This window comes from Schistocerca americana, chromosome 1, assembly GCF_021461395.2.
Source record: "Schistocerca americana isolate TAMUIC-IGC-003095 chromosome 1, iqSchAmer2.1, whole genome shotgun sequence".
Taxonomy (NCBI): domain Eukaryota; kingdom Metazoa; phylum Arthropoda; class Insecta; order Orthoptera; family Acrididae; genus Schistocerca; species Schistocerca americana.
Window position 1 is genome coordinate 299,200,472 of NC_060119.1, and position 12,294 is coordinate 299,212,765.

Sequence of the window (12,294 nt, forward strand, 5' to 3'; positions counted from 1 at the left end):
TGGGGTTAACTGAGTCCTTAGGACCAAGTGAAAGATACAGGTGAAGCTTCGGCCTAGGTGTAAACTGTGGAGGTGTACGTGAATGGACTTCGAGTTGGTAAAGGCAAGGACTCCACTTCAGACAGAAGAGATTGGATGCAAACCGCAATAGTAAGCCCTAACCTGGGCCTCCGATGCGGGAGATGAATGACCATGAGTGGGAAAAGGAGGCAGTAATTCAGATGCTCAGGAGAATTATGAAAGTGAGAAATGTAACTGGCGAGCAGTTGTGCGTGCCTAACCTTCAATGGAGGGACTCTGGCCTTCACCAGAACGCTGGTCACCAGACTTACCCTATAAGCTCCCGTTGCCAGTCGAACACCACAGTGGTGCACTGAGTCGAGTAAATGCAATGCTGAGGGCACCACTGAACCATAGACCAGACTCCTATAATTAAGGCGGGATTGAACAAGGGATCTGTAGAGCTGCAACAGCATAGAGCAATCTGCAGCCCAGTTGGTGTTGCTCAGGTAGCGGAGGGCATTGAAGTGCTGTCAGCGCTTCCGCTTCAACTGACATAGATGAGGAAGCCACATCAATTGTGCATCAAAAACCAGTCCTAAGAATCAATATGTCTCCACTATAGTAAGTGGATCATCATTAAGGTAAATTTCTGGTTCCAGATGAACAGTACAATGCTGACACAAGTGCATGACACACGACTTCACATTGAAAGCTGGAAGCTGTGGGCTAGAGCCCATGACTGCACCTTGCGAATGGCTCCCTGTAGGCGCCGCTCAGCAACACCAGTACTAGTGTAGCCGTACAAAAATTCAGATGTCATCTGCATAAAGAGAAGGTGAGACAGATGGCTCAACAGCTGCTACTAGACCATTAGTGGCCACTAAAAATAGAGATACACTCAATATAGAACTCTGTGGGAACCCATTTTCCTGGATATGTGGGGAACTATGGGAGGCACCAACTTGGACATGAAAAGTACAGAGCGATAGGAAATTTTGGATAAAAATCAGTAGCGGGCCCTGGGGACCCTACTCATATAATGTGGCAAGGATATGATGTCACCAGGTTGTGTTGTAAGCTTTTCATAAATCAAAAAAGATGACAACCAGGTGTTGGTATTTGGCAAAGGCTGTTCGGATGGCAGACTCGAGGGAAACCAGATTATCAGAGGTAGTGCGTCCCTGGCAGAAACCACCGAGGCATGGAGCCAGTAGGCCACGTGACTCCAGGACCCAACACAACCGCCAACTTACCATACATTCTAACAGCTTACAAAGAACGTTGGTGAGGCTGATGGGCCAATAGCTACCCACATCAAGGGGGTATCTGCCGGGTTTGATTACTGGAATGATGGTGCTCTCTCACCATTGGGATGGAAAGACACCATCGCATCAGATCTGGCTAAAGGTGATGAGGAGATGTCGCTTGTAGTCGGACGAGAGATGTTTGATCATCTGACTGTGGATCCAATCTGGCCCAGGAGCTGTGTCGGGGCAAAGTGCAAGGACGCTGAGGAGCTCCCACTCTATAAATGGAGCATTATAAGGTTCACTGTGACATTCAGTGAATGAGAGGGCTTTCCTTTCAATCTGCCGTTTGAGGGTGCAAAATACTGGGGGATAATTCTCCAAAATGGAGGCTCGAGCATAGTGCTCAGCAAAGAGCTCAGCAATTGTGTTTGCATTGGTAGATAACACACCATTGATATTAATGCCAGTGACATCGGTTGGGGTCTTGTACTCACAAACACATCTGATCTTCGTCCAGACTTGGGAAGGTGATGTATGGCACCCAATGGTCGAGATGTACCTCTCCCAACATGCCTGTTTCTGACTTTTTATAAGCTGGCAAATGCAGGCATGAAGCTATTTAAAAACTAGTAGAAGCTCTAGGGAAGTCTGCCACTTATGTTGCTGTAGAGCTCGCTGATGCTCTTTAATGACCTCAGCAATTTCTGGCGACCACCAAGGTACTGATGTTCGCGAGGGGGACCCTAATGAACAAGGGATTCTGTTTTCCACTGCAGAAACAATCGTTCTAGTGACCCACTCAACTACCATATTGATGGTACCATCTGGGGAAGATTCAGTGGTGACAGCAGAGGTGAAAGCTTCCCAGTCTGCCTTGTTTTAAGACTATCTTGGTAGATGTCCATGGGAATGGCGCTGGGTGAGTGACAGGAAGATAGGAAAGTGGTCACTACCACAAAAGTCATTGTGGGCTCCCCAGTGGACAGATGGGTGAACTCCTGGGTTGCAGAGGGATAAAACAGTGGTCGATTAAGTGCCAAACTGAAATGTTTGGGAGCACTAGTATTTAAGAGGCAGAAGTTGAGTTGTGACAGGAAAGTTTTAACATCTCTACCTTGGACAGTAAGTATGGTGCCACCCCACATGGGGTTACGGGCGTTAAAACCTCCCAAAAGTAGGAAAGGTTTAGGGAGTTGATGAATCAGTGCACCCAATGTGTTCAGGGGTATTGCAGCATCTGGAGGAAGATATATGTTGCAGACAGTTATTTCCTGCATTCTCCTTATCCTGACAGCCACAGCTTCAAGAGAGTTTTGAAGGGGCACAGGTCCATTGCATACTGAGTTCAGGATATGGACACAAACTCCACCTGACACTCTAATATAGTCACTATGGTTCTTGTAATACCCCCTATAGCTGCAGAGGGCAGGGGTCTGCATTGCCGGGAACAAGGTTTCCTGGAGGGCAATGCAGAAAGCAGGTGCAAAACTTAACAGTTGCCATAGCTCAGCCAGGTGGTGGAAAAAACCGGAGAAATCCCACTGGAGAATGACATTATCATGAGGCTGGGAAGGCATGAAGTACTTAGGAGGCAGGTTACACCTCAGGGACACATGCTGTCACCAATTGAGTATTTCTATCCATTTATGTTGTGGATTAGGCATCAGTGAGATCCAGTTCTCAGGTGATGCTAAGATTTCCAACTCATCCTCAGGTGCAGAGTCGGTGGGGAGTGGTGGTGGTGGGGTCACTGAAGGGTCCTATTTCTCAGCAGACTTTTTTGTTTGCTTGCCCTCTCTCTTCTCTTTAGGAGCTTGCTGGGGGGACTTCTTCAAAGTAGCTTCAGGCACAGAGGAAGACTGTGAAGCTCTTCATCCAGCAGCTTTTGGCTCCTTTAGATACTGGTGAGTATCTGCTGTGCCATTAGTGGAGACCATGGGAGAGAGGAGAGAGGGTTGCAAGGGACCCCTTCTGCACAAGAGGAGCCGGAGGAGGCTGTTGCTTCTCTGGCTGGAGGGGGGGGGGGGGGTGCAGGGGGGGGGGACTGATGTCCCCTTCATTTGGAGGGGGCATTGCTCCTAAAGCATTGCAGAGTCTTGTACTCCATGATTTTCCACTCCTTTTGGAGTGCAGTGCAGTCTGGTGAGCAGGGGGAGTGTTGCTCTCCACAGTTGATACAAGTGGGAAGAGGCGCACATGGAGTATCTGGAAGCAGTGGACATATTCAGTCTTGATATGTGGCACTGGAAGTGCAGCTGGAAGATGTGCCAAAATTTCCAGCACATAAAGCAGTGCATAGGGGGAGGGACATATGGTTTAATGTCACAGTGGTAAACCATCACCTTGACCTTTTCAGGCAATGAATCACCCTCAAAGGCCAAGATGAAGGCACCGGTAGCAACCCTGTTGTCTTTGGGTCCCCTGTAAACATGCCAGATGAAATGAACACCCCGCCATTCTAGATTGGCATGGTGCTCATCATCAGACTGCAAGAGGAGGTAATGATGGAATCCCCTAGACCATGTTGAGGAGGCTTTTAGGGGGAGTGACGGAAACAGGAATATCACCCAGCCAGTCAGAAGCGAGTAACACCTGAGACTGGGCTGGAGATGCTGCCTGAATCAAGACTGCAATACTTCTCATCTTGGACAGCGCTGTCACTTCCCAAAATTATCCTCACAATGTTCAACAAAAAACTGAGGCTTTGTAGGTAGAAAGGAGCCTCGTCCATTCTGCTACAGACTAAATACCAAGGTGAATATAACTCTCTTTTTTCTGTATCCCTGCGTTCCTCCCATCATGTAGCGAGGGAGGGAAATGATTTACGGTCATATCTGTCAGTATTGTACTCGATCTTGCCCTTCTTAGAGACTGCTGGAGCCGTACGGTCACCAGCAAGAGATGACTTAGTCCGCTTCATTGCGGGTCATCTGCCCTGATGACACCCACTCCAATCAGGGGCTCTCCCCACAGACGCCACCCAGCCACAGCAAAGGATACCTGGCATGATGGCCGTTGCTGCGAGTCCTGATGCCCCAGGAAGACAGACATCTACAATGTGGCATACATGGGGAGTTTACAGCTCAGGCTTCAGCAATGCGATCCCTGTGTCGTCAGGGGTTACCACAAATGGATACATGATGGTCCCACCACAAAGGGCTGGCTACTGTGCTGGATATTGGGTGCAGAGAAATCTGTTACTGTCATGGGGGCAAAAGAGGACAGGAGACAACGGAAGAAGATGAAATACCCCAGAAAGTGTCCTTTCCCAAATAGTTGAATTACAGGTGGAGATGCAAAGCCATGACATGAGGTTCAGGAGATCGAATCTACAGGCACTATGGATAACTCGTGCACCATGTAAGGCATCCTTCCTCTTATGACCCGTACTTCTGTAGAATTTGGAAAGTAGCAGGTCAAACCATAAAATGGGACCTGAACTTACAGGGCCGAACTGTGTAAGACCCCTTTTAGTCGACTCTTATGACAGGCAGGAATGCCTCGGGCCACTTCCGGATCCGCAGAGGGCTCATGTTTTACTGTTCCTGTTAATACATATTGATAAAACAAATAATGAACTACACTAATTTGGATCACTCTATCAAATAGGCATGTGAAATTCAACTTTAAAAATAATTTACTTTGTAATGGGCAAACAAAATGACACTTTCTATTGCCACTGGTCATCCTATGAAAGAGGTGATGAGCAGAATTTCTTTGGAGTGACTCTAGCTACATGTTGCAAAAAAGAAATTGCAAATATCTGTTGAAACACGAGAGCAAATGGGCCTGGCAACCCATAGGAGAGAGACCGTGTGTGTGTGTGTGTGTGTGTGTGTGTGTGTGTGTGTGCGCACATATGTCAATGATATGCAAGGAAAATATCACAACTCCATCTGTCTGTGAAAGCTCAGCCAGTAACTATAAGTCTCTTGTCAGTGAGAGATTTGCAAGTGCATGGATTTCTCTAACCTGCCAATAACTTATACTATATACTTACACAGGTTGCTTCTTCTGTGGCATTTAACAAAATGGAGTTATGAGGTTTATTTATATAAACAGCCAACATATACGTCACATATAATGCACCCATCTTTTTCTTCCCTCCTCTCTGCCCATCACCTCCTCCCCATCAATGCTAGTCTAGGCCTTTGCTTCTCCACCCATTTCCCCATCCCCCTTTCTCTGTCCATCTCCTCATCACTCCTCTCTGTCAGTTCGTTACATCCACTCCCTCTGTTTGTGATCCCCCCCTCCCCCCCCACACACACACATTATTTGTCCATCCCTTCCTCAACCCCTCTGTTCCCAACCATCCCCTCCCACTACTTCTCTCTGACCATCCCATCATTTATCCAGATCAACCTTCCACCAGAGTTACTATCCACATTTATAGCCCTTCCAAAAACTATGTTTAAAGCAGGCCCATAGTGCTCTAACACAACATTATCATCATGCAGGACAGCCTGTTCATTGGGAGCTGAAAAGCCTGCTTTGCCAAGCAGGTGGGTAAGACATGGCAACAGCATATCCACAAAACAGATGCATCGAGCATGGTAGCCTATATGGAAGGGGCTTAAAAAGCATTCTCATTCTCTCTCTCTCTCTCTCTCTCTCTCTCTCTCTCTCTATCTCTCTATCTCTCTCTCTAGCATCTTCTGACTTGTGTGTCTGATACATATCACACATTTACTTCCTCCCCCTCTCCATGTTCATCTCTTTCTCGCTCATCCACTTCTGTCCACCTTGTACTCCCACTATTTTCTCTCCCTCTCCCCCTCTCCCCTCACACCTTCAACCAGTCTCCTGCATCTCTCTCTCTCTCTCCCCCCCCCCCTTTGCCCCTCTCTGCTTATCAATTCCACCTCTCCTATCTGTCCATCTTCTCCCCCACCTCTCAGTCCATCTCCTCTTCCCTCTCTGCACATCCCATCCTGCACCCTCATTTATGTGTTTAGCCCCTGGAAGTGAGTTTGATAAAGCAGGTTGGTGCTACTCCCACAATATGTGTATATGCCAAGGGCAAGATGCTTTGTTTCCTCATGATATGTAGGCTGTCTTACAAAGCATGTCAATAAAGCAGGCAGATAATACTCTAATCCAAGATGTTTGTTGTGCTGGGCAGCTTACACATCAAGGCTGAAAAACCACTTCTTGCACCTGATGTGTAGGCCACCCTACAAAGCAGGTCAGTCAATAAGGCAGGTTGACACTATTCCTACACAACACACCTGTTATGCAGGGCAGCCCATAAGGTAGGGGCTTAAAAATAACTTGTGTCTGTATCTCCATAAATGTTAGAGCTTGAGCGTTATTAAGTTCCCCTATGTCAGTCCTTTCAGGGCAAGGAAATTTTCTGTCACATTTGGACCACTTCAGTCCATGGGTCAGGAGAGAAGTTCTAAAGATGGTGTATCACTCTATGTAAAACCTACATCAACCTAGATAATGACCATTGGTCACAATAGTTGCAACCTTGTAATAGTATAATAGTTAAAGACTGAAGCCTGTTTCTCATTTTTTTGTCATCTATTTTGATGTAATACTGACATGGATGTATGCCTTGTTTCTCTGCAATATTACCACAATTTGCAGTACTGGGTGCGGTTTGCATAACTTCCATGAGGTGACGTTCTGGTCTGGAGTACGGCAGTGCCCCACTGAGAAAATGCATGCACCGTGGCGATCCTGAATGATGTCTCAGCAGAACACAAGTTGACTAAAAATCTCATTAGTTATGTAAAACCTCAAGCTGTATATACAAGTGATGTTTCTCTGTTGATAAATATTGAAATACAACAAGTGATTGTACAGTGAGATGGAATACAAGTATTTGTTAAAGGAATAAGCATTTTATATTCCTTTCTATAAATCAGAAAATTGCTTGAAGAATATAAGATTTCAGCAAAAGAACAATGGCAATGCTGACAGAGTTGAAAGAGGTGAGCCAGTGCAGTCCACAGAGAAAATTATTTCATGGGTGAAGCATTTCAGAAATGCAAGATAACAACAAATCTGAATCTGAAGACAAATGTATTTGAAAGTTCAACATGCACTATTTACAGATTATTAAACAACAGAGAGGTTTTAATTTTAGTAAAAATGGACATATTAGTGTTTGGTGTTAAGTTGCTAGTAGAATGTAATTATTGTAATGTAAATACATAAAACTGCAACCAGTCACTTTTTTGAATAGTTATTTATTATTCCATGAACCAGTTTTCGAATCCTTTTAGGTTCACCTGCACATGGTTTTCTGGAAGTTACACGCACACAGATCATGTCTAAGCGTGTGAAATGATGTACCAACTGGCCACCAAAATGGAAGCAGACAGATGGACACTAACAGAAAAAAGCCCATACTGTTGCAAGCCAGCACCCAGCATTATGCTAGAAATGGTGATGTAACTTCCAGAAAACCATCTGAAGATGAATCTCAAAAGGTTCAAAAACTGGTTCATGGAATAATTAATAACTATTAAAAAATGTGACTGGTTGCAGTTTTATGTATTTAGATTCAATTAACAGTCACGGGTTCTAAAGCACCCATAATGGATAAGCTTAATAAGAATATAATTAAATTTAACAACAAAAGTAAAAATATTTTTTTTACCACATATACAATACTTTTTAATGAAAATTAATTAATACAATCTAAGGAGGTGTCCAGAACATACAACTTAATTGCTTTGGTAACTTGTCAGAAATTTTATGTTGGTTAAAAGGAGAATCCCTTACATAAATATGAATATAAACAGACAGATGTCACTGATGAAAAAAAGAATTTTTGAATGGTAGGTTTTATTTATTGTTGTCGGTTTTGTGTGGCTGCCTGCCATACTGAGCTAAGCCCATCAGTTTCTTTGTATATATTTCAGGCATTTTATATCATTGAGAAATGATTTTTCTGGCTATAAAACTGAAAAATGAGCTTGTTACTGTCAGCTTCAGTATTGGGCAATGAAGGCCGTTTTCCTTCCTAATTTTGTAATCTCAAATCATAAAAATGAAATAGAATATTGCTACTCACAACATAGAGAATGTGACTAGCTATAGACCTGTGGGCTAGGGGTAGCGTCTTTGATTAGTAATCAAAACATCCTCAGTCCTGGGTTTGAAACCTGCCGCTGCGTAAATTTTGAATAAAAGTTATCAGCAACAGTGGCTGATAACTTCCAGCATAAGAAGTCACCCTCATTCAGCCAATGGCCTTGTCAAAGACAGCGGAGGAGCAGACAGAAGTTCATGACACTCTCTTGTCTTTGGGGTGGGAAACAGCTCCTAAAAGCTGGAACCATCGACAATGACCAATGGCATGAGGATGGAGAAGGCAATGTAAACCAGCGCATAAAAGACACATTATGTGTATTCTCTGGATAAGCGAGCTGTAATTGGAAAAGTGTCAAGATTACCTCTCCATTGGCAAAAGATTTCAGACTAAACTCTCATTCGAATCTCAGGAATGGAACTGCCAAGGGAGAGCTTGATAAAAAGATTGAATAACCAAGATAGGAGTAATGTTCTCTGAGGTGGGGCATGGAATATCAGAAGTCTGAAGGTGGTAAGGAAGCTAGAAAATCTGAAAAGGGAAATGCTAATGCTCAATCCAGATATAATGGGTATCAGCAGCGAAGTGAAATGGAAAGAAGACAATGATTTCTGGTCAGACAAGTATAGGGTAATATCATGAGCAGCAGAATATTGTATAAAGGGAGTAGAATTCATTATGGATAGGAAGGCTGGACAGAGAATGAGTTTCTGTGAACAGTTTAGTGACAGCATTGTTCTCATTGGAATCTACAGCAAATAAACACCGACAACAATAGTTCAGGTATACATGCTGACATTCAAGCGGAAGATGAAGAGATGGAGGAAGTATATGAGGACACTGAATGGATAATTCAGTATGTTCAAAAGTCACAAGAGGGGGAGATATATGTGAAAAAGGCTGGGAGATACAGGAAGATTTCAATTAGATTACACTAGCAGACAGATATTTCGAAATCAGATAATGGATTGTAAGGCATACCCAGGGACAGATATAGAATCAGATCACAATTTGTAAATGAATAGCTCAGTAGACAGTTCAGTTGAAGAGGGATTGACATCAATGAAAAGGCCAATCACAGAAGATGGAGATAAAAATGTACTTATGAGGAAGGTAACTGTAAAGAAACCATGGGTAATGGAGGAAATACTTCAGCTCATTGATGAAAGAAGGAAGTTCTACAATGTTCAAGCAAATCAGGAATACAGAAATAAAAGCCACTCAGGAGTGAAATAAATAGGAAGTGTAGCAAAGCTAAGGACAAATGAGTACATATAAAATGTGAAGAAATTTAAAAAGAAGTGATTTTTGAAAGGACTAACTCAGCATGTAGAAAAGTCCAAACAATCTTTGGTGAAATTAAAAGCAAGGGTGGTAACAAGAAGAGTGCAATGGAAATTCCATTCCTCTGTTAAATGCAAAGGAGAGAGGGGGTAGATAGAAAGAGTACATTGAGAGCCTTTATGAGGGGGAGGACTTATCTGATGGCGTGACAAGAAGAAGAAACATGAGGATATAGAGAAGAGATACGGGATCCAGTATTAGAATAATAATTTAGAAGAGCTTTGGTAGACTTGAAATCAAATAAGAGAGAAGGGATAAATAACATTCAATCAGAATTTCAAAAATCATTGGAGGAATTGTGTAACAGGACATCCTCCTCTAGCAGTACCTTTCTTCAACAGTAGTTGTCGAGATCAGTATTATTTTTCGAATTTTGGACAGGTCAATATTATCTCAGTTGCTTTTCTGAAAGCTTTCATATAGTTTTTTAAACACTATGTTATGTTTCAAGCTAAAATTTAAGAAAAGGAATTATTTTATAAAATATTTTAGTTTTAATGTTATAATTGGCAAGTACTTGTTCTGAATGTACAGTTACAATTAATTTTTTTAGAAGCATTTGAAACTGTGAATTATTGGCACACTTAAAATTTCTATTATTGCTTACACAACCCTGTACTGTTTACTATGTTTATTTCTGGATTCATTTATGAAATAATAATCCAAATTAATACTCTAAAAGAAACTAGCAGAAATTCGTTTGTTAAGAAAAATTGTAAACACATTGGAATATTGTTATTTCCACAGAGTGTGGGAGTTGTAAGCATGCCTCTGATGTGATTGGATGTATTTTTGTGCAAACAATGTAATTTTGGTTTTGTTAATGTGAAAAATCGAAATATTGTATTATCTACTAAACAGTGAGACAATACATTTGCATAAAAAAATTCCGAAACAACAATCTTTAGATTTATTTAGATTAAACCAACCATCAGGACCTGATGTGACTTTTTCAGCTTCAAGAATCAGACCCCTAGACAAGAACAACTGGAGCCAACTCACCATGGCAAGCTAAGTAAACTAGAAAGTTCATTGCAATCTTCACTCCTCTCAGATCTCCATAAAAGACATTGTGTAATGTGGACTATAGGTGGAAATAGGAAGGAGCGGGTAGATTACCAGCAGCAACAAAACAGTTATTCATGCTGGTTTGAAGAATGTATAAGACTGGGGATGTACCATCATACTTTTGTAAGAACATCATCCATACAATTCCCAAGATTGCAAGAGCTCATAAGTGCCAGCATTATCAGATAATCAGCTTAATAGGTCATGAATACAAGTTGCTGACAAGAATAAAAAACAGAAGAATGGAAAAGAAAACTGAGAATTTGTTAAATGACAATCAGTTTGGGTTTAGGAAAGGTAAATGCACACAAGACACAGTTCTGATGCAGTTTATAATGGAAGCAAGACTGAAGAAAATTCAAACATGTCACAGAATCTGTTGAACTGGAAAAATAGCATTCGACAGTGAAAAATGGTGCAAGTTGTTCAACATCCTGAGAAAAATAGCGGTAGGCTATAAAGAAAGAGGGGTAATATACAATATGTACTAGAACCAAGAGGCAACAATAACAGTGAAACACCAAGAATGAAGTGCTGGGATTAAAAAGGCTATAAGACAGGATGTAGCCTTTCAGCCCTGTTGTTCAATCTATACTTTGAAGATGCAATGATGGGAATAAAAGAAAGGTTCAAGACTGGAATTAAAATTCAAGGTGAAAGGATATCAGTGATATCATTTGCTGATAACATTGCTATTCTCAGTGAAGGTGAAGAAGATTTACATGATCTGTTGAATAGCGTGAACAGTCTAACAAGTAAAGAATGTGGACTGAGAGTAAATCGAAGAAATACAAAAGCAATGGGAAGTAGCAGAAATGAAAATAGCAAGAAACTTAACAACATAATTAATAATCACGAAGTAGATGGTATTAAGGAATTCTGTTGCATAAGCAGCTAAAAACCCATGGTGGGTGGAGCAAGGAGGAAATAAAAAGCACACTAGCAATGGCACAACCTCAAGAGAGGTCTAATAGCATCAAACGTAGATCTATTTACGGAAGAAATGTCTGAGAATCTATGTTTGGAGCACAGCATTGAAATGCAGTGAGACATGGACTGTGGGAAAACTGGAACAGAAGAGAAACAAACCATTTGAGATGAATTGCTACAGAAGAATGATGAAAATTAGATGGACTGACTAATGTAAGCAATGAGGAGGTTCTTGCAGAACTGGAGATGAATGGAATATAAGGGAAACACTGACAAGAAGAAGAGACAAGATCATAGGACATCTGTTAAGACATCAGGGAATAACTTTTCATAGTACTAGAGGGAACTGTGGAGGGTAAAAAGTGTAGAGAAAGACAGAGATTGGGATACAGCTAGTAAATATTAAGGACATAGGTCACAAGTGCTACTCTGAGATGAAAAGGTTGGCACAGGAGAGGAATTCATGACAGGCCTCATCAAAACAGTCAGAGGACTGATGACTCAAAGAAAGAGCTTCAAATTATGATTATTTGTGACTATACATTTGGTGAAGATGTGGTTAGATGACAAACTCCTTAAGAAGGTGCCTACAAGAAAACTATGGGTGGACACAACAAATTATCCTAAGAACTGCTGGGCAGTCACTACTTT